This window comes from Hyperolius riggenbachi, chromosome 1 (assembly GCF_040937935.1).
Source record: "Hyperolius riggenbachi isolate aHypRig1 chromosome 1, aHypRig1.pri, whole genome shotgun sequence".
NCBI classification, from domain to species: domain Eukaryota; kingdom Metazoa; phylum Chordata; class Amphibia; order Anura; family Hyperoliidae; genus Hyperolius; species Hyperolius riggenbachi.
In genome coordinates, this window is record NC_090646.1 from 359,419,829 (window position 1) to 359,447,815 (window position 27,987).

At 43.7% G+C, this 27,987-nt stretch overlaps 1 long non-coding RNA gene across 1 annotated transcript in view; it reads right to left on the reverse strand.

Moving 5' to 3' along the window:
* Positions 1-25,109, reverse strand: part of LOC137514551 (uncharacterized) — a 135,348-nt gene extending 110,239 nt beyond the window's left edge. The window contains exons 1-2 of the long non-coding RNA XR_011020530.1: positions 25,034-25,109; positions 10,855-10,950 (exon numbers count right to left, since the gene is read on the reverse strand). This is a non-coding gene — a long non-coding RNA (uncharacterized lncRNA). The remainder of the gene's footprint in view (positions 1-10,854; positions 10,951-25,033) is intronic.
* Positions 25,110-27,987: the final 2,878 nt, after the last annotated feature.

Here is a 27,987-nt window from a genome sequence, read left to right on the forward strand (position 1 = left end):
ATTCACCAGTCATGCATGCTTTGGAAAGGCTGCAGAAGTGGACTACATGAAAAAAGTGCACTAAGTTTGATTTATGCCTCTTGCTAGCGAATGAATTCTTCGAGAAGATTCCCATTGATGCAAAGATATGTGTCACAAGCCTGGAAATATTGCTGAGTCTTGCAACTAGACAGCGGCAGAATAACATAAGCCTAGCGTATAATGTAGAAGCCAAAGATACTGGGAAAGATTTACTGAGGAGTGATAGGCTACGTAGGGTCAAGTACATTTATTAAAACCCAATTTGTTTCTCAGCCACGGGCAGAATAATACTGTGGCTAGATCAGCTTATTTTAACCCTCAGCTTACAAGAATACATTCTACTGCTCGCCCATGTCTGTTACAACAACTGGGTCAGTTAATTGATTCAAGTTTCAAGTGCTGGTATTTTTAGAGGACAACCAGCTTAATGTAATTGAGGTAATGACCAAAGTAGTTAAATCATACTGCATTTACCTAATGGCTCTACCTTTCAATGGTTTCATTTTATTTATTGAGAGTGGATTTACCCAACAACATGACCACATATTTGTGACTAAAAGTACCCACAGCAACTTCAGTTTTAATCAGAATTAAAGTGGTCTGAAACTCTTACATAACATTCAATAAAAATGTGTTTTATTGCTTTTTATTACCCTTACAGTTACCATATTTGCATTTGTGCACAAGTAATATTGTCTGTAATATTGTGCACAAGTACTATTGTCACGAATTCATGTTCCCAAAGTACAGTTTATTTGCTCTGAAAGCTGCTGTTGCATTTTATTCAAGTTGCTTTTTATTATATATTACAATCTTCTAGTGATCTCTTCTGAACTGTGTGCATGCTTGAAGCAAAGAGAGCTCCTTCTCAGCACAGCTAAGAATGTAACAACAGAGGAATGAAAACAAAAGATAATGTTATCTCCTCTTCGGAATGTGGATCATAAGCTGAAGGGGCTTTCCACTGCAGGACAAAGTGCTGTGTTTAACTGTTTGAATACTGTTCTGCTACAATAATTTTTGGGCTAGTAGGTTTAAGACTGTAAGAAATCTTTTAGAGCAAAAAAAAAAAAATGCTGAGTTTCAGACCACATTAACTTTACTCCATATTTTTCTGACCTATATACAGTACAATGTACAACTGAGAAATAGTTTAGCGTATCCTCTGCCAGGTGAGCTTATCTATTACTTTATATGCTGCAGTAGTTAAAGAAAACAACTGTAATATTTATGTTGTACCTAGATTATCTGATAAGAAGGAATGAATGCTAATCAACACATATAGTAATGGCATGATTAACACTCCTCCTTCTGAAATATGGCTTGAAAACAAATCAAAGAGACTGGGAGGGTGTGGGTAAAAAAGTATCCCCCCCCCCCCAATAAACTCCACTCTCTAACCATACAGGAGCTTGAATATTATAAATTGGTCACAGATGTTGGCACATAGAAAGATGAAGGAATATTATAGGAATTTCTATATGACTATAATTATTATTAAACGTCTGAATAAAAGTTGGGGGGGGGGGGGACTTAATTATGATGCCCCTGGAATATAATACAAATGAGGCTTTAAAACAATCAGACGTAGAAGGTAAAAATTCATCCCTTATTAAAAAAAAACACCACATATTACAGTCTTCACCTCCAAAATCTTTTATTATTTTTAGAGGAGTTAAGGGGGGGGGGGGGGGGGGTGTTATTTCTAAATAAATTAAAGAGAAATTAAGGAGAGAGAATGCTGCCACAGTTCCCTCCCAAACTGTTCTGCTACATTGTACAAGGTGCACTAGGACCTTTGGATCAATCCAGTTTCCAGTATTCCCAGTAGTGTCAGGAAAAAGCTACATCACATAGGACATATTCAGATATCTTATCAAGGCCTTTTTTTTTTTAAAGAATCCCTTTGTTTATGACCGACAAGTTGGATACCCCAAACAGGTGGAACAAACTGCTTGTGAGGAGTATAACTGACTTGCTGCAATTGATGTGCCTCTTTATACGAGGATCCCACAAAAGTTGGGAAGACAGATGAGTATTGTATGTGTTGTCCTTTGCTTCCCAAATTGATCTAGTCCTATCAAGACAGGTATTTGTTCAATATGTCTATTAACCAATATGTTTATATCTGTCTGGGGTCTTTAAATAAAGACCCTGGGCTCAATAATCTATCCAATGGTATGTTTATGTTATCCAATTTTGCTCAACTCCTAAAATAGTCTGCTGCATAGGGCATAATTCCCTTTTCTCTCTCATTCTAAAAGATTCTACAGTTCTGTTTCAGTCTGGTCAAGTTTGACCTGATGAAGTTTGGCCAACATCATTTTATATATGTTTTCCAGTTTATCTATTCTTTCAGTGTGCTTGAAAATGTGTGTTTTTCTTTCATATTTGGGTACGACTGTTTGTTGAACCATTGTCCCTCTTACTACATATTTCTAACCTAACCCATGAACATTTTTGAGGTTTGTTTATGTTAAGGTATTCCTGGGTTGATTTATTGTCAATGAGCAAAGATGGATTAAGTCTGTATTTAAATTTGGGTTTCTGGTTGTTTCGGAGCTGTATGCCAATTATAACATTTGTGTCTCTTACAACCTGCAGATCTCTCTGCAAAATCATAAAGTAATCATTTGTAATGTCAGTTTGGTGCGTAAGAGAAGAACAGATAGTCTTTTCCTGTTGGATTGAGGGTATTCCAGCAATATGTTGGTTGCAAGGGTGGCACCTCACTCTTATTTAGTTTCTGTATTTTATAAGAAATTGAGGAACCTGATGAGAAATCTAAGGTCAGATTTAGGAAAATGTAGAAGTCCCCTCAAATAATCAACATTCCTTCATAAAAACATTCAGCTTTTCTACAAAGATACCAAGAAAATTAAATTGCTGTTTGTTAGTTATGTAAACATTAGCCAATCTTTTTAATTACCCCATTCTATCTTCTCACAGTCCAGTCCCCACTCCCCAGCTCTGCGGCCAGCCCCCAGCTCTGCAGCTGCAGCCTAACTGCACAAGATTCCTCCTCCACAGAGCTGGGGGCTGGTCGCTTTCTTTGCCTTTTTAAATTAGTAATACAGATTGGCCTATACCAATCTTCACTTTCTATTACAGAACACTAATGATTGCAGTGAAATGACATTCAGAGCCCTGAATTCTTACCCTTACAGTAAGAAAAATAGAATACAGGCTAGTTCTAACCAGGACTGGGACTGTACATACACATCTCATCATGTCACAGGTCACTATAGGCACCCTTTAAAGGATTTCATATGTATAGCTAAGTGATCCACTATATCTCATTTAGATAGAGTCATCTGGGTGAATGAAATGAAAATGCTGTTATTCTGACAGTTTCTTGTCAGAATAATATAAGTACAGTATATACTGTACTGCAAACGCAATTTATATAGGAGAATTGGAGTAGTTCTGTTTTAAGCTTCCACTTTTCCAAGTATAAAATTCAGCTATTATGCTGTTCTTAAATCCTTAAAGTTTATGTTGAAGAAAAATAGAAATCCTCTCATTGTAGTAAAGCAACAGAGCCATTAATTCCTACAAACCCCTTTGCTGTTTGTGCTTTGCAAATTGAAGTCAGATCATAAAAATACTGTGGTTCCCATAGAGATTTAGTGAGGGTTATTTACGACAAGAGACAAACACGGAACAGAAATGAAGCTATATTCTGCACTTCAACTGTCCAATTATGCAAACAAAAATAAATAAATACATTTTGTTTTTTATTCTAATGCCTCCTCTACCTGACAGACTTTTCCTTTAAAACCACATCCTCATTATATTTGGTGGTAATAGCACTATACAAAATGTATCTAAACATACAGCAGATATGGTGTGTGCCCTAGGTGCCACCAATAAAGGTTAAGATAAAATGGGGCCCTAGGTAAGGTAGTAGCTTTGGCTCATCCTGATAGTCCTTTTGTCAATCTGAAGTGGGAGACAGGACAGGGAAGACAGTTGAGCCCCCTTGGCACTCCTACATCCCAAGCAGCTGCCTGAGTGCCTTGTGGTTGATCCAGCTCTGGGTGTCAAACCTACTATACTGCCTTGGCTATGGGTAAGGCAAGCTGGCCTGGTGTTTGGTGCAGGCAATTTCCCTGACTCAATCACTATCAGCTTTCAGAAGAAATCGGATGTAAAAAATTAGAACCACTGCCATGTTTGCTTTGAACTAAAAGTCAATCTCCTACTCAATACACTACAACAACTGCACCGCTGATAACTACTAACACCGTCTTTTTCACTTCAAGAATGAATATCTCCTGGGATGGTTACAGTTTTTTCAATCAAAATTCAATGTAGATATCAAATTCAGCGTCATGTCTGCATTGTTCACCACCCCCCGTAATCACAGCATGCGCACCTAGCATGCAATTCTGCACATAGCGAAATACTGTAACACTTGTTCAGCAAACAACCCCCCCACCCCACCCCCCCAAATTATGCTCTTAAATGTGGTTCCTAAATCCCTTGCACACCAGAGCAGGGGCAAATCTAAGGATAACAGCACCTATAGCTAACAGTGCAATCCGCCCCGAAGAAGAGAAGGGGGGGCGGCATCATCCACAAAATTGAAGGTGTATTCTCGGTTGAATTGGTTGTGTCCAAGGTGACATGTAAAAATTAAGTACTGCATGGCAATCGGTTAGCCTGTACATATTCCCCAAATAACAGACAGCTTGTCCCCCCAAATAATGTAACCAGGAAGCAGAATTCTCCCCGGATAAAAACTAGTATCTATAAGGAGAATGCCAGGAATGCTTTGGAGCAGCACTCCTAGTAAGAGGTGCCCATGGCACATGCCATACCTGCACCCCTGTAGATAAGCCTCTGCACCAGAGACTCACCAGATTGTAGCCTCCTATATGTCCAGGTGGGTATCTCGCTCAAACTTATAAATCATGATGATCCAACGTTCCTCACAAAAAGCCTTCTTTAATCCTCAGCAAAATTAATCACATAAAAGTTTCTACAATAAAAAGCAAATGCCTGAGCTTAGTGCGCACTCTCTGGATCCAATGTAAAGATGAGCACATCAGAAACAGTGGTGTCTCCCGAGGCCCTCCAGCTGGGTGCGTGGCTGTGGCATCCTGGGTGCGTGGCTGTGGCAGTTTCAGCAACATTCAATTACTGTCATTCAAGCCAGGCATACATGTCTTGATAATGACTCAATACGGCAAGCCTAATGATCACTCCTCAACTGGATACTGATCAATTCCATAACCACACTGCACGCTCAACCTTCCATTAGATTTCAGCAGAAATCCATTAAGAATCAATCTAACCATTAGAAAGAAAAGCCTCATGCTGTGCTATATGGCTATCGGTTCTTGACAGAGATTTTCGAACAGGTCTGCTCTTTCTGGTCACACTAACAATTGATAGACTGCTCAAAATCTATGAAATGTTAATCAGTCATATATCACTTCCTGTAGTCTTGATAAAGCCCTGGTCATTGGGCGAAACATGTAGAGATGGGAGGAGGCTGAACCCGCTGGATTTCAGGACTCATGTGCTTTAGAGTTACGGAGTTCTGTGACTTGGCGTCAGCATGTGCGGCCGTGCTGCTCCACATCTAACTACACCATCACCCCAGCAGTGACCACACCACCCTGGCTTTGCACTTCTGACAGTAGTCGCTAGCATTTACAGGAGTGGTGAGAGTGTTATATCTGTAATGCATTCACTGTACCAAGTACTGCAAATGGAAAGATGGCTGGGCTCCGTGTTTCTAGGACTTTTTTCCGGCTGGTGTGTATGGTTGTGTGGCATGTGTGGCTGGGATCAGTCCAATTGTTAGCATTAGGTTTGTGGGGTCCCACCATTAATGTTTTTAGGAGCAGGGTCAGACAGACATGAGGCAATACTATACTCCATTGCATGTTGTGACAAATAAAGTGGCTTTATGTTTTATGCAGATGTGAGCACTATGAGATGTTTGTATTTTCACAATGAGTCATATATGTTAGCAAATGAATCCAGACAGGTCCGATTTCTCTATCCCGCTGCAACAATCACATTGTTTCTTCTGGTCTATGGATACATGGCCTCTAACAAAGTGCCTTGTGTATGGGAGTCAACTATGTGCTATTATGGTTCACTCTATGGAGTAGAATTCTTGCAAGGTATGTCACTGTCACACATTTCCCTGTGCAGAGAAAAGCAAACACATGAGTAATCTTGCTTTTCCATATCTTTAATCTTTATGGTGTAATATGACCATGTGACTCACTATAAAATGACACTGTAGGATTGAGAAGACCCAGTATGTTGTAAGTATGAAACTATATAGCACATAATAGAGGCATGTGGGGGCTTATATAGGAGACATGGAATTTACATTCACCCACCTTCACCCTGGGTGCAATTTAGCCTAGAAATTGCCCTGTATCTGTTGTCCTAACACATCTTACGTGCTGGGCTTGTACAGTGTGCAAACTGAAAGTCAAAGAACAAAGCAGCTAAAACTGACATGTGAAGGGGCCGCTAAGAAAGCATGAATCTATTCTTCATGCCCCCTGGTACGATGCAGGTTGCTCTGAAAAACAGTCTGGCAGCAGGTTTAACATTATCAAAACCTTAATGGATGGTGCTTTACTGCATCTGGAAACATGACATTGCTTTGTGGTCTGTTATGTTGCAGAATTGTCCTAGTGACCTGTTACTGAGAACAGGCTTTGTACGTAGCACAAATATTGTGGAGTGCAGAAATGTCCTAGTGACCTGTTACTGAGAACAGGCTTTGTACGTAGCACAAATATTGTGGAGTGCAGAAATGTCCTAGTGACCTGTTACTGAGAACAGGCTTTGTATGGAGCACAAATATAAATGTTTTTACACGATGACATTCGCTTTACTTCCACCATGAAAAAGGATCATGTAGCTGAGGTGCCAAATTTTCTTCTCAGACACCATTTTGTCTAAAAACAGCCTTGCCGTTGCAGAGGAACTTATTAATTATTTATTAATATTTATTATTACAAAGTGAGAAGTTGAAAAATAGAAGAGAGATCAAGAAATTATTGATATTCGCCATGTGATTCTCGTTCATGTAGTTTGATCTTCAATGGGCCAGCTTGTCCTAATCTTTACTACTGGCAGGCAAAAAACAAACGAACTAGACAGCACCGTCTGCCATTATCTATAACCACACCCACTAACACCCACCCACTAATTTCATAAGCAAAAAGGTTGTTTTTTTATAGATAAATACTGTATATGCATAAAAGGAGATATTGGTTGCTTGGCAGTTGGAAACAGACGTTATTTCCCATAATGTAACAAGGTTGAGGGCCTGAGCCCACTGCTACATTTTAACAAATGTATGCTTTTTTCAAGTGGTTTTGAAATGCGTTTTCAGTCGTTTTAATGTGTTTTAATGTGTTAAAATACAAACGCAACAGTGGTCCAGGCCCTCACAGAAAGGAAACCTTTCCATGACCTTGGCCAAGACATCACATTGTCGGAGGGGTTTCACCACAATATCAACCAAACAGACACCCCCCCCCCCTTTCCTAGTGATCTATTTAAGAAATGGTAGAAATGGTAAAGATTTATTGTAGGAAAGAGGGTATCAGCTACTGAGTGGGGTGAAGTTCAATCCTGGGTTAAAGTTCCTCCTTAAGTTAATCTGGCCACTTTAGTGATCTCTGTCACAGAAGACCTGTGTATACAAGCTAACATTTAAAACTGATTGATACACAACCCAATTAAAATTATTTTATCATTCATTAGAAGTGGATTCTGCTGCATATCAAACACAAGTAATTGTTCCTTTGGCCCTTTTGCATGTGGAAGAAATATGAATCAGTACCAGGGGTCTAGTCCTGGGAAAAGAGGTGAGTGGACTCACCCTAAAAACTCTGCGCGGCGTGCCAAAAAATGGGTGTGGTCAAGCATAGCATGGGTGGGGCCATGGGTGGGGCTAAATATACATGACCTTAGCAGTGGTGTAAAAGGTCTGCCGGGGAAGTTTGAGCTCTGCCGTAGTGTATTCCCCCGAAAATAGATGTATCTGACAGCATTTCACCAAAATTACACGTAATCTGGCAGAAGTTCCTCCAAAATACAGATAATATGGCAGTGGTTCCCCCAAAATAGACAATCTGGCAACAGCAGTTCCCCCAACATACACATAATCTGGAAGCAGTTCCTCAAAATACGCAAAACCTGGCAGCAGATCACCCAAAATACACGTAACACCCAAAATACATGTAATCTGGCAGTAGTGGTCCCCCAAACATACATAATCTGGCAGCGGTTCCCCAAAATACGCGTAATCTCGCAGCAGTCGTTCCCCTAACATACACATAACCTGGCAGCAGTTCCCCAAAATACACGTAATCTGGCAGCGGCCGTTCCCCTAACATACACATAATCTGGCAGCTGTTCCCCAAAATACACTTAATCTGTTAACAGCGGTTCCCCAAAAATACAGATAATCTGACAGCAGTTCCCCCAAAATAGGTACCCCCAGCATAGGTAGCCAGGTCTATAGGTGCCCCCAGTATAGGTAGCCATGAGTATAGTTGTCCACAGAATAGGTAGCCATAGATGCTCCCAGAATAGGTAGCCAGGTGTACAGTATAATGTCCCCAGAATAGGTAGCCAGGTCTTTGGGTGTCCCCAGAATAGTTAGCCAGGTCTATAGGTATCTCCAGTAGAGATGTCGCGAACCTCCGATTTTCGGTTCGCGAACCTTCGCGGAAGGTTCGGTTCGCGGAAAAGTTTGCGAACCGCAATAGACTTCAATGGGGATGCGAACTTTGAAAAATAGAAACATTTATGCTGGCCACAAAAGTGATGGAAAAGATGTTTCAAGGGGCCCAACACCTGGAGGGGGGCATGGCGGAGTGACATACATGCCCAAAGTCCCGGGGAAAAATCTGGATGTGACGCAAAGCAGCGTTTTAAGGGCAGAAATCACATTGAATGCTAAATTGCAGGCCTAAAGTGCTTACAAACATCTTGCATGTGTATACATCAATCAGGGAGTGTAATTAGAGTTCTGTTTCACACTGACGTACCAAACTCACTGTGTAACGCACTGCAAACAGCTGTTTGCGTAGTGACGGCCGTGCTGGACTGGTGCGCACCGTGGCGAGAGTGTAGGCCGTGGCGGTTTTCAAGCCCATATGGTCGCCGGGCTGTGGTAGCTCAATGATAGAACAAAAGTGACTGTCCAGCTGATCAAATTTGGTCTATCCACAATGAAGCAACAACCTTATTATCTTCTTGTATGTAGGTAGACATAGGTAGGTGTCCCAGTAGTTAGCTAGGCATAGGTAGGAGTCCCAGTATAGGTAGGTAGGCATAGGTAGGAGTCCCAGTATAGGTAGGTAGGCATAGGTAGGTGTCCCAGTAGTTAGCTAGGCATAGGTAGGAGTCCCAGTATAGGTAGGTAGGCATAGGTAGGAGTCCCAGTATAGGTAGGTAGGTGTCCCAGTAGTTAGCTAGGCATAGGTAGGAGTCCCAGTATAGGTAGGTAGGCATAGGAAGGTCACCTAGTATAGGTAGGTGTCCCCGTATAGGTAAGTAGGTGCCCCAGTAGTTAGGTAGGCATAGGTAGGTGTCCCAGTATAGATAGTTAGGCAGGGCCTGGCTGGCACAGTAATAACAATTACCTAGGTCCAGCTGCAACAGATAGGGCTGTATAATGTCAGTGAGCAACACACACAAAAATAAAAACCACATCTGGAAAACATTATCTCTCAAAAGAGCTGTTGAGGGGTGCTATTTTAGCAATAACAATCAGCCAGGAGCAAGCCAAGACCAAGAGCCTTACTAATCTTTCCCTAGGAGAATAAGTCTGCAGCAGCTGTCCCTAGTCTGTCTCTAGCAGGCACACGAGTGAGTGTAATGGCCGGCAAACCTGCCTTATATATGGGGGGGGTGGGGCTCCAGGGCTTAGTGTAGCCTGAATGGCTACAATGTGCCTGCTGACTGTGATGCAGAGGGTCAAAGTTGACCCTCATAGTGCATTATGGGGCGAATAGAACTTCCGCAAAACCCCCAAAGTTCGCCTGGAACCGTTCGCCGGCGAACCGTTCGCTACATCTCTAATCTCCAGTACAGATTGCCAGGTGTATAGGTTTTCCCAGTACAGATAACCAGGTCTATAGGTGTTCCCAGTATATATAGCCAGGTCTATAGGTGTCCCCAGTATATGTAGCCAGGTCTATAGGGGTCCCCAGAATAGTTAGCCAGGTCTATAGGTGTCCCCAGAATAGTTAGCCAGGTCTATAGGTGTCCCCAGAATAGGTAGCCAGGTCTATAGGTGTCCCCAGAATAGGTAGCCAGGTGTCCCCAGAAGGAGGGGAGGCAGCGCAGAGAAAGGAGAGCGATGGGCAAAGCGGCGGGGAAGGGGGGACGTCTCCCCCCTTCCCTCACCGTGGGGCTCCCCCTCCCTCGCTCTCCCCTCCAGAATTAAACTTTGTGGTGGCAGGCAGCGGGCGTGGACTTACCTCCGCTTGTTCTCGGCGCGGTGGAAACTCTGCATTGCCATTTCTAGTCTGGTCTGGACTAGACCAGAGCAGTGGCACACAGAGCTGTTTCACCCGCGCTTGGACCGAAGTGGAGGTAAGTCCCCGCCTGCTGCCGGCCGCCCGCAAAGTTTAATTCTGGAGGGGAGAGCAAGGGTGAGGGAAGGAGGGGGCAAGAGAAATAGATATTTAGATTGGGGCACAGTTCAGTGCTTGCCATAGGCGCTATTTTCCCAAGATACGTCACTCCTGCCATAGAACATTTAAGTAGGTAGCACAAACGTTGAAATAAAGTAAAACACAAAAAGTGTGTAAGGAGGGGAAGTTTTTAACTTACTTACGCACCAGATGTAAGTCCATCTCAAAACCTCTTGAGCCAGAGCCTTCAGTCATGCTGCCCCTTGACTTTAGAACTCCATGCCATGCCAAATCCCTGGAAACATTTAAGTCCAAATTGAAAAGCCACCTGTTTAGTCTGGCATTTATGAACACCTGATAATTTCCTCTGTAAGGCCTAGTGCACACCAAAAACCGCTAGCAGATCCGCAAAACGCTAGCGGTTTTTGAAGCGTATTTTCTTCTTAGTATGAAGCGGTTTACTAGCGTTTTGCGGTTTTGTAGCATTTTTTGTGTAGCAGATTACAGATATTGTTACAGTAAAGCTGTTAGTGAACAGCTACTGTAACAAAAACGCCTGGAAAACCGCTCTGATCTGGCGTTTTATCAAGCGTGTTGCGTTTTTCCTATACTTTACATTGGAGGCAGAAATGCCTCCGAAATCCAAAAAATGCTGCAGCCCGGGAGTATGTGTCTCTGCAAAACGCCTACCGCTCTGGTGTGCACCAGCCCATTGAAATACATTACCCAAGCGTTTCCACATCCATAAGCGGTTCTAAAAACGCTACCAAAACTGCTTGGTGTGCACTAGGCCTAACACAATCCGCCTTGCATCTATGCATTGATTGAAGACATACAGTATCTTTGTGCTTTGAGTTCTATGAGAAAATACAATGTTATTATATATATATATATATATATATATATATATATATATATATATATATATATATATATATATATATATATACATATTTTTTATGTTTTGGGATTTTAATTATACAGCATTTACCTGGCACACATTTTGCAATATACAGTATATTTGGTAGCTGACATGCTTTTTAACATATGTCCAACACATCCAGAGGTTATTTCATGGCAAAGCTTTTATCACATTTTGCAACCGGCTTTCAAGTGTTTCTTTTTTCCTTCTTTTAGATTGTGTTAAACAAAGATTTTGCTGTGAAATTGGGAAATTGATTTTGAACGAAAAGAACATCATAAACCAAAGTTTAATGCGCTGTTTGAAACTAACCAAAATTCCCATAGCAACGTATTATCCAATACACAATGGTCAAGTCAGAGCCTGTGGTCGATAAACTTAGCACTGGGAGGAAGATGCGTGCGGTCCTCAGCCCTCTGATTGTTCCATGTGCTAATGCAAGCAGGCAGGGATAGCTTTAGTGATGTGTAGATGTCCACATTCATGGTCACTAGTGCGGAAATGAGCAGACATTCTTGCATATTGCTCAGCAGCATTTTCATGCTTTGTATTAATAGTCCTGACATTTCTTTACAAATAATATTTTTTATATGAAAAGTGTATGGGAATACTCCCAATGCTAAGGACACATCAGGGAAAACAAGACTGCATTAAGAGGAAAAACTACATTATTTCAGCCAAGCTAAATCACAATGCAATCTCAGTTCAGGAAACCATTTTCTTCTGTTTGTTTTCTCTAGAATATGACCTAAAAAGAAAAAGTTCAAGAGTTGGCACAAAAAGTCTAATCGTTTTCAGAGGAAGGGAATAGAGATTGGATTTGTTGTGCAGAGAAAGTGCAGGACTCTCTCTACAGTTTCCTTTTTTGTGTGGATTGCTATTATTTCTAAATGTATACAGCCCTATTGTAGAACTTGAACCTGTAAAGGTAATATAAATACAGCAATACAGTATAATCTGGATATAGTAAACACAAAACTGATTTACTATATGGCTTTGTTCACATCTAAAATCAAAATTTTTTATTTTTTCCACTTTTTATTTTTCTCCTCCCCGCGATTTTGTATAAAGCACTTTTTAAAGCGCTTTTGCAGAGCGATTTGTTTTTTCAGTTCCTGACGCAAGTCAGGAAGTGAACTCTTTGACCTGGAAAAAAATAAATACAATGGGCTTGATTCACAAAAGACTGCTAACTGTTAGCACGGCCGTTTTCGTGCGAATTTTCGCGTTCGCGCGCAATTACACGTTTTTACGCTAAATCGTTAGCGAATGTTCGCCTGAAAACGATAACGATTTCGCGAGAAAACGTTTAATTGCGCGCGAACGTGAAAATTGCGCGAAAACTGCCGTGCTAACAGTTAGCACTCTTTTGTGAATTAAGCCCCATGTATTTATTCTTAAAAGCGCTGAGGAAATCGATATATAAAGAGCTTTTTCAAGCGCTTTGCGATTTCCCTATACCTTCCATTGAGCAAAAACGCTCAGAAAATGGTATGGGCAGCGATTTGCTGAGTGGATCGGAAACAAACTGCTCAGATGTGAACACTCTCATAGGCAATCATTGCACAAGCTTTTTAGGGCACTTTTCAAAATCGCTGGCGCTTGAAAAAAGGTCAAAAGAGCCCTAGGTGTGAATGAGCCCTATCAGTTTACTATATCACAAATTTTCCTAGAAATGGCCCAGCATGCCCTGGTACATTCTCTGCTGCAGAGGACCAATTTTGTCCACCCATTGGAGGTACAGTACAAGCACTTGCACATTTGGTGGACTTCAAGGTTAAGTATACCTTAGGGTTGCATAGCTAGGCTGGACAAATCTCTCATACAGTATCCGAGGCTCCTTAAATCTTGCAGCCGTCACTGAATAGAGTGAGTGGCTCCAATACCTACGCGGGTGGGATATTCAGCACACATCCTGCACTACTTTCTGCTCACACTTGAACCAGTCAGGAAGCCTCTCTTCAAAATGCAGCCAATCATGATAAGCCACTCGCATTCTGTAATGCGAGTGGCTCAGATACCTCCACGGGCTGGACGTAGCACGTTCCTTAGTTATGCTGCGAGTAGGCTTGCTCTGATCTGCACTACAAGTGAACGTAGCCTGTACTGCGCTCCACACGCTACCAGGAGCGTCATCGCTAACAAGAAAAGAGATAACCTCTTCCCTCATTTTCTCCAGGCTGTTCATTTGTACTGTACTGTATATCCAGCTCCAGTGCCATTCTTATTGTCTTACAAATGTTATCAGGCATCAATTCACTTGCAAGCAGCCTGAAGAGAGAGCCCAACCATGGGTTTCACACTAACATACGACACATGCACTTTTTACTATATCCAGAGTCCGCTTCAGGTAGGGGTAAAAAAAACAAAAACATTTACTATAACAGAACTTTTATTATATAAGAGTTTACTATACCAGGCATTGCTCCCATGGACTTGTAATGGAGATTGGCTGGGACCGGGAGAGGTAATTTTCTATAACTGAATGATTGCTATACCAGAGTTTACACTGATTACACTGTACCAGAAAAAATCAGAAAAAAAGTGTCCTTACCAAATGAGCTTACAGTGTAAGGGCAAAACTAGTTAAAATTCTCATTACTTGTAGATGTAGCATAAGGCCCGTGTCTCTCAAAAATGGCTGTCCTTAACCACTTCAGGACCAAAGGCTTACACCTCCCTAGTGACCAGGCTATTTTTTACAATTGAGACCAATGCAGCTTTAACCACTTGCCGACCGCCCACTACCTATGGGCGTCGGCAAAGTGGCACCCCCAGGACCGCCTAACGTCGATCAGCGGCAGCACCTGGGGGACTGATCAGTCGGGGATTGCTTCTGATCACACCCTCAGACCACTGTTTGCACCCAATCACCCCCCTAATCACCCATCAATCACCCCCTGTCACTATTTGTCAACGCTATATTTTAGATCAGGTCCTAAAATTGCTACCCATCATACCCATCAGATCAGACCCTCATCTGCTCCTTGCGGGCACCCAATCACCTTCCCACACCCTCAGATCGCCCTCAGACACCCCCCCCCCCCCCGATCACCTTGCCAGTGAATTGCTTGCATCTATTCTCCCCTCTAATCACACCCTGATCACCTATCAATCACCCCGTCACCCCCTGTCACTGCTACCCATCAGATCAGGCCCTAATCTGCCCCTTGCGGGCACTCAAACACCCACCCACACCCTCAGATTGCCCTCAGACCCCCCCGATCAACTCCCCAGTGCATTATTTACATCTGTTCTCCCCTCTAATCACTCACTGATCACCCAACAATTACCCATCAATCACCCCCTGTCACCACCTGTCACTGCTACCCATCAGATCAGATCCTAATCTGCCCCTTGTGGGCACCCAATTACCCGTCCACACCCTCAGTTCGCCCTCAGACCCCCCCTGATTACCTCCCCAGTGCATTGCTTGCATCTATTCCCCACTCTAATCACAACCTGGGACACCCATCAATCACCTCCTGTCACCACTAGAGATGGCCCGAACGGTTCGCCGGCGAACGGTTCCCGGCGAACTTCCGTGGTTTGCGATCACGGAAGTTCAATTCGCCCCCATAGTGCATCATGAGGGTCAACTTTGACCCTCTACATCACAGTCAGCAGGCAAATTGTAGCCAAGTAGGCTACACTTCCTCCTGGAGCCCCCCCCCCCCTTATAAAAGGCAGGCAACGTCAGGCTTTTCACTCACTCGTGTGCCTGCAGTAATTAGTGAAGGGATAGCTGCTGCAGACTCTCAGTCTCTCATAGGGAATGCTTACCGTATATACTCGCATACAAGCCGAATTTTTGACCCCCAAAATGGGGGTCAAAAGTTGGGGGGTCGGCTTGTATGCGAGTCTTCCCTGGTGGTCTAGTGGTGGGTGGGTGGGTGGTCCGCGCCCCGCTCCCCCCTCCCCGCTCCCCCCGCGGCTGCCGCTGCTAATACCTGTTTAGGCAGCGGCCGCTTCCTAATCCGCGTTCCTCTTCTCTTCTCAGAGTATACACAGCAGCGCGCCCGGCGCTGCTGCTGTGACGATGCAGGGGGCAGGAAAGAGCGGTTCCCTTGGCAACGGCGATACAGATCGCCGCTATAGGGAGCCGCGCTCTTTCCTGCACTCTACATCGTCACAGCAGCAGCGCCGGGCGCGCTGCTGTGATACTCTGAGAAGAAACTTAAGAAGAGGAACGCGGATTAGGAAGCGGCCGCTTCCTAAACAGGTAATAGCAGCAGCGGGGGGCGGGGGGGCGGAGCACTACCTACCTATGCTGGGCACTAAACTGGGCACTATACTGGCTAAACTGGGCACTATACTGGCTAAACTGGGCACTATACTAGCTAAACTGGGCACTATACTAGCTAAACTGGGCACTATACTGGCTAAACTGGGCACTATACTGGCTAAACTGGGCACTATACTAGCTAAACTGGGCACTATACTGGCTAAACTGGGCACTTTACTAGCTAAACTGGGCACTATACTGGCTAAACTGGGCACTATACTGGCTAAACTGGGCACTATACTAGCTAAACTGGGCACTATACTGGCTAAACTGGGCACTATACTGGCTAAACTGGGCACTATACTGGCTAAACTGGGCACTATACTAGCTAAACTGGGCACTATACTGGCTAAACTGGGCACTTTACTAGCTAAACTGGGCACTTTACTAGCTAAACTGGGCACTATACTAGCTAAACTGGGCACTATACTAGCTAAACTGGGCACTATACTGGCTAAACTGGGCACTATACTAGCTAAACTGGGCACTATACTGGCTAAACTTGGCACTATACTAACTAAACTGGGCACTTTACTAGCCATACTGGGGCACTATACTAGCTAAACTGGGCACTATACTAGCTAAACTGAGGCACTACCTACCCATACTGGGCGCTATACTGGCTATACTGGGCACTATACTGGCAATACTGGGCACTTTACTAGCTATACTGGACACTACCTACCTATACTGGGCACTATACTAGCTATACTGGGACACACTGGGGGGCTGCACCAATCCAGCATTTCCTACCCCCGGCTTATATGGGGGTCAATCATTTTTCCCTGTTTTTTCAGGGAAAAGTTGGGGGGTCGGCTTATATGCGGGTCGGCTTATATGCGAGTATATACGGTAGTTAGGCTCTTGTAGGCTTGTTAGCTTGCTCCTTGCTGATTATTATTGCTAACAAGCACCCCACAACAGCTCTTTTGAGAGCTAATCTTGTTCTTGTGATCTATTTTTTTTTCTGTGTGTCCCACTGACTCTTGTGTTGCATAGACAGCCTTGCTAATTCCTACTGTGTGTGCCACTGCCAGGCCCAGCACATTCAGTGACTACTACCTGTGTGTGTGACAGGTGCACATTGTAATACCCACTGCATATACCTACCTGTTGTTCACTGTGCACCCACCCACCTACGTGAGTGCACGCAGTGTCACTGTGCCTGTCCGGTACCTCTCTGTGTGTGACTGGTGCACATTGTAATACCCATCACTGCATATACTTACCTGACAGTCACTGTTGTTCTATCATTGAGCTACCACAGCCCGGTGACCATATGGGCTTGAAAACCGCCATGACCTGCACTGTCTCTGGCCATGGTGCGCACCAGTCCAGCAGTTTGGTGTGTCAGTGTGAAGCAGTACTCTAATTACACTCCCTGATTGATGTATGCACATGCAAGATGTTTTAAAGCACTGGGCTTGAAAACCGCCACGGCCTGCACTCTGGCCATGGTGCGCACCAGTCCAGCACGGCCGTCACAACACAAACAGCTGTTTGCGGTGCGTTACACAGTGAGTTTGGTGTGTCAGTGTGAAGCAGTACTCTAATTACACTCCCTGATTGATGTATACCCATGCAAGATTTTTTAAAGCACTTTAGGCCTGCAATTTAGCATGCAATGTGATTTCTGCCCTTAAAACGCTGCTTTGCGTCACATCCAGATTTTTCCCCAGGACTTTTGGTGTCTATCCCACTCATCCATGCCCCCCTCCAGGTGTATCTCCCTCCCTTGAAACATCTTTTCCATCACTTTTGTGGCCAGCATAATTTTTTGTAGTTTTCAAAGTTCGCCTCCCCATTGAAGTCTATTGCGGTTCGCGGAAGTTCGCGCGAACTGAACTTTTGCAGAAGTTTGCAAATCGGAGGTTCTGGCCATCTCCAGTCACCACCTGTCACCCCCTAGCACACCTACCCATCAGATCAGGCCCTAATTTGCCCCATGTGGGCTACTGATCACTCGGCCAAACCTTCAGATCCCCCTCAGACCCCTTTCCGATCACCTCCCCAGTGCATTGATTGCATCTACTCTCCCCTCTAATAACCCCCTGAGATACCCATCAATCACCTCCTGTCACCACCTGTCATCCCCTAGCACTCTTATCCATCAGATCAGGCCCTAATCTGCCCCCTGCGGGCTTCTGATCACCCGGCCATACCCTCACCCGCCCCACCACAGTGACAGAATATTTTTTTTCTGGTCACTGCTGGTCTCTACGACTTAATTGTGGCTGAGACCAACCATTATGCCACACAATCCGCAACCGCCAATCCAAGAAGCTACCATGCCCAGCCTTTTCAGTGGAAACCACTCCAAGTTTCCGAACGTCACACTTTTTTTTTAGCCTTCTCCTTAACCACTTGAGGACCGTGGGCTTTACCCCCCTTAAGGACCGGCCACTTTTTTTTCCATTCAGACCACTGCAGCTTTCACGGTTTATTGCTCGCTCATACAACCTACCACCTAAATGAATTTTGGCTCCTTTTCTTGTCACTAATAAAGCTTTCTTTTGGTGCTATTTGATGGCTGCTGCAATTTTTACTTTTTATTATATTCATCAAAAAAGACATGAATTTTGGCAAAAAAATGATTTTTTTAACTTTCTGTGCTGACATTTTTCAAATAAAGTAACATTTCTGTATACATGCAGCGCGAAAAATGTGGACAAACATGTTTTTGATAAAAAACCCCATTCAGTGTATATTTATTGGTTTGGGTAAAAGTTATAGCGTTTACAAACTATGGTGCAAAAAGTGAATTTTCCCATTTTCAAGCATCTATGACTTTTCTGACCCCCTGTCATGTTTCATGAGGGGCTAGAATTCCAGGATAGTATAAATACTCCCCAAATGACCCCATTTTGGAAAGAAGACATCCCAAAGTATTCACTGAGAGGCATGGTGAGTTCATAGAAGATATTATTTTTTGTCATAAGTAAGCAGAAAATGACACTTTGTGACAAAAAAAAAAAAAAAGTTTCCATTTCTTCTAACTTGCGACAAAAAAAAAAAAAATCTGCCACGGACTCACCATGCCCCTCTCTGAATACCTTGAAGTGTCTACTTTCCAAAATGGGGTCATTTGTGGGGTGTGTTTACTGTCCTGGCATTTTGGGGGGTGCCTAATTGTAAGCACCCCTGTAAAGCCTAAAGGTGCTCATTGGACTTTGGACCCCTTAGCGCAGTTAGGCTGCAAAAAAGTGCCACACATGTGGTATTGCCGTACTCAGGAGAAGTAGTACAATGTGTTTTGAGGTGTATTTTTACACATACCCATGCTGGGTGGGAGAAATATCTCTGTAAATGACAATGTTTTGATTTTTTTACACACAATTGTCCATTTACAGAGAAATTTCTCCCACCCAGCATGGGTATGTGTAAAAATACACCCCAAAACACATTGTACTACTTCTCCCGAGTACGGCGATACCACATGTGTGGCACTTTTTTGCACCCTAACTGTGCTAAGGGGCCCAAAGTCCAATGAGTACCTTTAGGATTTCACAGGTCATTTTGAGAAATTTCGTTTCAAGACTACTCCTCACGGTTTAGGGCCCCTAAAATGCCAGGGCAGTATAGGAACCCTGCAAATGACCCCATTTTAGAAATAAGACACCCCAAGGTATTCCGTTAGGAGTATGGTGAGTTCATAGAAGATTTTATTTTTGTCACAAGTTAGCGGAAATTGATTTGGTATTGTTTTTTTTCACAAAGTGTCACTTTCCGCTAACTTGTGACAAAAAATAAAATCTTCTATGAACTCACCATAGTCCTAACAGAATACCTTGGGGTGTCTTCTTTCTAAAATGGGGTCATTTGTGGGGTTCCTATACTGCCCTGGCATTTTAGGGGCCCTAAACCATGAGGAGTAGTCTGGAAATCAAATGCCGCAAAATGACCTGTGAAATCCTAAAGGTACTCATTGGACTTTGGGCCCCTTAGCACAGTTAGGGTGCAAAAAAGTGCCACACATGTGGTATCGCCGTACTCAGGAGAAGAAGTATAATGTGTTTTGGGGTGTATTTTTACACATACCCATGCTGGGTGGGAGAAATATCTCTGTAAATGACAATCTTTTGATTTTTTTTACACACAATTGTCCATTTACAGAGATATTTCTCCCACCCAGCATGGGTTTGTGTAAAAATACACCCCAAAACACACTGTACTACTTCTCCCGAGTACGGCGATACCACATGTGTGGCACTTTTTTGCACCCTAACTGCGCTAAGGGGCCCAAAGTCCAATGAGTACCTTTAGGATTTCACAGGTCATTTTTGTTTCAAGACTACTCCTCACGGTTTAGGGCCCCTAAAATGCCAGGGCAGTATAGGAACCCCACAAGTGACCCCATTTTAGAAAGAAGACACCCCAAGGTATTCCGTTAGGAGTATGGTGAGTTCATAGAAGATTTTATTTTTTGTCACAAGTTAGTGAAAAATTACACTTTGTGAAAAAAAACAATAAAAATCAATTTCCGCTAACTTTTGACAAAAAATAAAATCTTCTATGAACTCGTCATACACCTAACAGAATACCTTGGGGTGTCTTTTTTTCTAAAATGGGGTCACTTGTGGGGATCCAATACCGCCCTGGCATTTTACGGGCCCAAAACCGTGAGTAGTCTGGAAACCAAATGTCTCAAAATGACTGTTCAGGGGTATAAGCATCTGAAAATTTTGATGACAGGTGGTCTATGAGAGGGCGAATTTTGTGGAACTGGTCATAAGCAGGGTGGCCTTTTAGATGACAGGTTGTATTGGGCCTATTGATGGGTAATTAGTGGGTGTTTAGAGGAGAGAATAGATGTAAACACTGCGCTTGGGTGGTGATCTGATGTCGGATCTGCGGGCGATCTATTGGTGTGGGGGGGTGATCAGGAGGGAGCAGGGGGCAGGGGTGGATAAAAAAAAAATAGCGTTGATAGATAGTGACAGGGAGTGATTGATGGGTGATTAGGGGGGTGATTGGGTGTAAACATGGGTCTGGGGGTGGGCAGGGGGGGGTCTGAGGGGTGCTGTGGGCAATCAGGGGGCAGGGGGGGGGGGAATCAGTGTGCTTGGTGCAGACTAGGGTGGCTGCAGCCTGCCCTGGTGGTCCCTCGGACACTGGGACCACCAGGGCAGGAGGCAGCCTGTATAATACACTTTGTAAACATTACAAAGTGTATTATACACTTTGTATGCGGCGATCGTCGGTTTAACATCCTGCCGGTGCTTCCGTATAGCCGGTGGGATGTTGCGGCGGGGTGAGCGGCGTCAGGAGCCGGCGGAGGATCGCGTCACGGATGACGCGATCGCTCCGCCCATGCCCTTACAAGGACCGCCGCCTCTGTGGGTGAGCCGGTCCTTGCAGGGTACACTTCCCGGCCGCCGCTGTGCGTTAGGCGGTTGGGAAGTGGTTAACATGGGTCTAGTCAAAAAGAATGTATTCCAGTCTTATTGGTCTACGCACCCAATACATCACATGCCCATGTTCTCTGCTGCCATGTCCAGGTCACGATTTGAGAACATCCTGCGCTTCCTGCACTTCAGTGCCAATACAACCAGTCATCCAAGAGGCCACCCTGCTTATGACCGGTTCCACAAAATTTGGCCCCTCATAGACCACCTGCCATTAAAATTTGCAGATGCTTATACCCCTGAACAGTGATTTTGAGGCATTTGATTTCCAGACTACTCCTCACGGTTTTGGGCCCCTAAAATGCCAGGACAGTATAGGAACCCCACAAGTGACCCCATTTTAGAAAGAAGACACCCCAAGGTATCCCATTAGGTGTATGATGAGTTCATAGAAGATTTTATTTTTTGTCACAAATTAGTGGAAAATGACACTTTGTGAAAAAAAACAATAATCAATTTCCGCTAACTTGTGACAAAAATAAAATCTTCTATGAACTCACCATACTCCTAACGGAATACCTTGGGGTGTCTTCTTTCTAAAATGGGGTCACTTGTGGGGTTCCTAAACTGCCCTGGCATTTTAGGGGCCCTAAACCGTGAGGAGTAGTCTGGAAACCAAATGCCTCAAAATGACCTGTGAAATCCTAAAAGTACCCATAGGACTTTGGGCCCCTTAGCGCCCCTAGGCTGCAAAAAAGTGTCACACATGTGGTATCGCCGTACTCAGGAGAAGTAGTATAATGTGTTTTGGGGTGTATTTTTACACATACCCATGCTGGGTGGGAGAAATATCTCTGTAAATGGATTGTGTATAAAAAAAATCAAAACATTGTCATTTACAGAGATATTTCTCCCCATTTCTAGACTACTCCTCACGGTTTAGGACCCCTAAAATGCCAGGGCAGTATAGGAACCCCACAAGTGACCCCATTTTAGAAAGAAGACACTCCAAGGTATTCCGTTAGGTGTATGGTGAATTCTTAGAAGATTTTATTTTTTGTCACAAGTTAGTGGAAAATGACACTTTGTGAAAAAAAACAATAAAAATCAATTTTCGCTAACTTGTGACAAAAAATAAAATCTTCTATGAACTCACCATACTCCTAATGGAATACCTTGGGGGTGTCTTCTTTCTAAAATGGGGTCACTTGTGGGGTTCCTATACTGTCCTGGCATTTTAAGGGCCCTAAACCGTGAGGAGTAGTCTAGAAACCAAATGCCTCAAAATGACCTGTGAAATCCTAAAGTTACTCATAGAACGTTGGGCCCTTTAGAGCACCTAGGCTGCAAAAAAGTGTCACACATGTGGTATCGTCATACTCAGGAGAAGTAGTATAATGTGTTTTGGGGTGTATTTTTACACATACCCATGCTGGGTGGGAGAAATATCTCTGTAAATGGACAATTGTGTGTAAAAAAAATAAAAAAATCTCATTTACAGATATTTCTCCCACCCAGCATGGGTATGTGTAAAAATACAGCCCAAAACACATTATACTATTTCTCCTGAGTACGGCGATACCACATGTGTGACACTTTTTTGCAGCCTGGGTGCGCTAAGGGGCCCAAAGTCCTATGAGCACCTTTAGGCTTTAAAGGGGTGCTTACAATTTAGCACCCCCCAAAATGCCAGGACAGTAAACACACCCCGCAAATGACCCCATTTTGGAAAGTAGACACCCCAAAGTATTCAGAGAGGGGCATGGTGAGTCCGTGGCAGATTACATTTTTTTTTTGTCACAAGTTAGCAGAAATGGAAACTTTTTTTAATTTTATTTTTTTGTCACAAAGTGTCATTTTCCGCTAACTTGTGACAAAAAAATAAAATCTTCTATGAACTCACCATGCCTCTTAGTGAATACTTTGGGATGTCTTCTTACCAAAATGGGGTCATTTAGGAGGTATTTATACTATCCTGGAATTCTAGCACCTCATGAAACATGACAGGTGCTCAGAAAAGTCAGAGATGCTTCAAAATGGGAAAATTCACTTTTTGCACCATAGTTTGTAAACGCTATAACTTTTACCCAAACCAATAAATATACACTTATTGTATTTTTTTCTTTTATCAAAGACATGTAGCACAATACATTTGGACACAAATTCATATAGAAATTTTACTTTATTTGAAAAATGTCAGCACAAAAAGTAAAAAAAAATAACCATTTTTTTGACAAAATTCATGTCTTTTTTGATGAATATAATAAAAACTAAAAATCACAGCAGCAATCAAATAGCACCAAAAGAAAGCTGTATTAGTGACAAGAAAAGGAGGTAAAATTCATTTAGATAGTAGGTTGTATGACCGAGCAATAAACCGTTAAAGCTGCAATGGTCTGAATGGAAAAAAAGTGTCTGGTCCTTAAAGAGAACCTGTACTGAGTAAAAATATTTAAAATAAACACATGAGGTACCGTATATACTCGCATATAAGCCGACCCGCATATAAGCCGACCCCCCAACTTTTCCATGAAAAACCAGGGAAAAATGATTGACCCCCATTTAAGCCGGGGGTAGGAAATGCTGGCCGCGTGATCCCCCCAGTGTGTCCCAGTATAGCTAGTATAGTGCCCAGTAAGGGTAGGTAGTGCCCCAGTATAGCTAGTATAGTGCCCAGTTTAGCCAGTATAGTGCCCAGTATAGGTAGGTAGTGCCCCAGTATAGCTAGTATAGTGCCCAGTATAGCTAGTATAGTGCCCCAGTATAGCTAGTATAGTGCCCAGTTTAGCTAGTAAAGTGTCCAGTTTAGCTAGTATAGTTCCCAGTATAGCTAGTATAGTGCCCCAGTATAGGTAGGTAGTGCCCCAGTATAGGTAGGCAGTGCCCCAGTATAGGTAGGTAGTGCCCAGTTTAGCCAGTATAGTGCCCAGTATAGGTAGGTAGTGCCCCAGTATAGCCAGTATAGTGCCCCAGTATAGCTAGTATAGTGCCCAGTTTAGCTAGTAAAGTGCCCAGTTTAGCTAGTATAATTCCCAGTATAGCTAGTATAGTGCCCCAGTATAGGTAGGTAGTGCCCCAGTATAGGTAGGTAGTGCCCCAGTATAGGTAGGTAGTGCCCCAGTATAGCTAGTAAAGTGCCCAGTTTAGCTAGTAAAGTGCCCAGTTTAGCTAGTATAATTCCCAGTATAGCTAGTAAAGTGCCCAGTTTAGCTAGTATAGTGCCCAGTTTAGCTAGTATAGTGCCCAGTTTAGGTAGGTAGTGCCCCGGTATAGCTAGTATAGTACCCAGTGTAGGTAGGTAGTGGCCAGTATAGTGCCCTGCTCGCCCCCCTCCCGCCGCCGCCGCCGCTGCTGCTGCTATTACCTGCAGCGGCTTCCTCTTCCCCGGCGCTTCCTCTTCCCCGCTCTGCGCTCTCATGCCCGTATGAAGAGATCACAGCAGCGCGCCCGGCGCTGCTGCTGTGACGATGCAGGAGGCAGGAAAGAGCGCGGCTCCCTGTAGCGGCGATCTGTATCGCCGTTACCAGGGGAACCGCTCTTTCCTGCCCCCTGCATCGTCACAGCAGCAGCGCCGGGCGCGCTGCTGTGATCTCTTCATACGGGCATGAGAGCGCAGAGCGGGGAAGAGGAAGCGCCGGGGAAGAGGAAGCCGCTGCAGGTAATAGCAGCGGCGGCAGGAGGGGGTAGCGGGGGCCGCGGACCACGGACCACCAGGGAAGACTCGCATACAAGCCGACCCCCAACTTTTGACCCCCTTTTTGGGGGTCAAAAATTCGGCTTGTATGCGAGTATATACGGTAACTTCAAATGAAAATTACAGAGTTACCTTGCCATTAGTTCCTCTCAGAAGCTCAGCATTTTCTTCTGACAATAATCCCATCCAGTTCTGTCAATATTTTGTCAGATCTGAAATATATCAGTTGCTGTCAGTAAAATATCAGTTGCTGTCAGTTATAGCTGAGAGGAACACTGATGTACCAGGTAATGTCCATGTTTCCCTATGGCTCAAGTGGGCGATGTTACAGTTTAACTGTGTACTGACCAGAAAGCTGTTATGGGTAATGGCCATTTTCAAAATGGAGGACGGAAAATTCCCTTGATCATAGTGAACAAATAGGCTCGCAGGACAGGAGAAAGACACTGAGGAGTAGACTACATGGAAGGTAAGTATGAATTGTGTATGCCTATTTTGACTTTTATTTTCAGTACAGGTTTTCTTTAAGGGGTTTTAAGACTGGATAACCGAAGTGACATGTGACATGATGAGATAGACATGTGTATGTACAGTGCCTAGCTCACAAATAACTGTGCTGTATTCCTTTTTTTCTTTCTCTGCCTGAAAGAGTTAAATATCAGGTATGTAAGTGGCTGACTCAGTCCTGACTCAGACAGGAAGTGACTACAGTGTGACCCTCACTGATAAGACATTCCAACTATAAAACACTTTCCTAGCAGAAAATGGCTTCTGAGAGCAAGAAAGAGATAAAAAGGGGAATAAAAAAAGGAACACAGCATAGTTATTTGTGTGCTAGGCACTGTACATACCCATGTCTATCTCATCATGTCATATGTCACTTCGGGTATCCTTAAGGGCTTGCTGCAGGGCCATACAACTCAGCACACAAGTGATCCCCCCACCTTTTCTGCCCACCAACAGAGCTTTCTGTTGGTGGGCTCTGATCACTCCTGCAATGTTTGTTTTATTTATTTGTTTTTTTTTAAATAAATTTGTCTGTTTTTAAAAAAAATTTACCCCCTCCCTCCCCCCGCCAGCCAATGACAGCGATTGGCTGTCATAGACATAAGCCTATGAGAGCCGATCGCACTTGTGCCTCTCCAGGGGACAGCCGAGTGACACGACTGTCCCCAGTACAGCGCTGCTGCAGATGGCAGCGCTGTACACAGTAAACAGACGGTGGTTTTGCCGTCTAAAGCTCAACACACACCATACAATCTTGGTTGTACAGATTTACCAAATGTACGTAGTATAAGGGCCAACAGATTGAAAATACCTTGAATGAGTGATTGGATAAGCTCTTATACTACATGAAAGTGGTAAGATTGAACAACCAAGATTGTATGGTGTGTGTTGAGCCTTACAGTCTCCTAGTGGCGATCGCTGCTGGGAGACTGATGAGCTCCGCTCCGTCATTCAAGCGGAGATGGACATGCATCGGCGCACGTGATTTCCTGCAAAACCCCGCCCCAGGACTTGACACCTTTCAGGGTTAGGCAGTCCTGGGGCTGCCACCCTCCAGACACTGATTGGCGTTAGGTGGTCGGGAGGGGGTTAAAGCATCATTGAAGCCAGTGAAAAAAATAATTAGATACTTACCTATTGAGAGGGAAGGTTCTGGATCCCACAGAGCCTTCCCGATTCTTGTTCTGTTCCCTCATACCACTGCTGTCCCCCGTTGAAATTTCACAGCTTCGGGAGCCCTCGCGAGTGCTTCCAAAGGACTGGGGGGGGGGGGGGGGGGGGAGGGTATGTGTGTGCACATTCATACTGTGCATACGTGAGCCCAGACTCACACATTTACAGTAAGGATCCATTCATCTCCAGAATTAGGGACAAAGACGTATTCGACCTGGAGGTCAATCATTAATATACAGCTACTGAATCAGAACTCCAGGCGCAACACTGTATCCATAAATCTGTTTTGATAATGTATTCGACCTGGAGGTCAATCAAAAAGGGGGACAGTGGTGGAACAATGGCATGGAGAAAGGACTGGGAAGGCCCTATGGGATCCAGAGCCTTTCCTCTCCATGGGTGAGCATCTCACTCTTTTTTTTATTTTTTTTATTACTCACTTCAGACTTGCTCAACATCAGTTCCATAAGACATGTTAGGCCTCGGACTGCAATATCCATTGATAAATTTGCCTTTTAAGCTAAAAATTACACTTTATTATTCTGTCCCAATCCCATATATTTCACAATGCCTTCAGTGATGCAATAGAAAAACATTATCAGTGCCCCCAGCCTGTCCCCATGTGAAGATTGCATTAAATGTGAAGATCACATTAAGGCTCAACACACACCATACAATCTTGGTTGTTCAATCTTACCACATTTATGTAGTAGAAGAGCTTATCCAATCAATCATTCAAGGTATTTTCAATCTGTTGGCCCTTTTACTACATAGATTTGGTAAATCTGTACAACCAAGATTGTATGGTGTGTGTTGAGCTTAAGAGTAAGAGCTGCCTGCACCGATGGGGTCACAATACAAGATGGTGACCACTACATCCCCCAAAAAAGTAACAGCTAATGTGACATGTAGTGGTGCTTTTACATTTCTCTGCATAAAAAATGACCTAAAATGTGATCTGCTTTTAACACAACCCCAAAAATAGATAATGACAACTAGGTTAAAACATTATGCTTGTTTGCTTTTTTGTTGAAGAAAATGACCAGAATGCAGTGGCGTACCTAGGGAATTTGACACCCGGTGCTGATTATTTACAGACAACCTTCCCTTCACCACCACCAACAACAAAAAAATTGTTGGGACAGGCAAGCTGGGGTGCCGATTAGGTTGCTACAAATTTGGGGATTTTTGGTTGAAAAGGAATCGTCAGGATGTGGACAGAGCTAAACCGTTATGTAACTCTGTACTCTATACAGTGCTGCAAAGGATGTCAGTGGTATTTACATACACAATAATAATATAGTAGGACATTAGACTATGACTATTCTGAGCTCCTGTGAGGACAGTCAAAAAAGAGGGACATACAAAAGAGGAGGGGGGTGCAAAGGAGGAGCGGAATAAAAAGG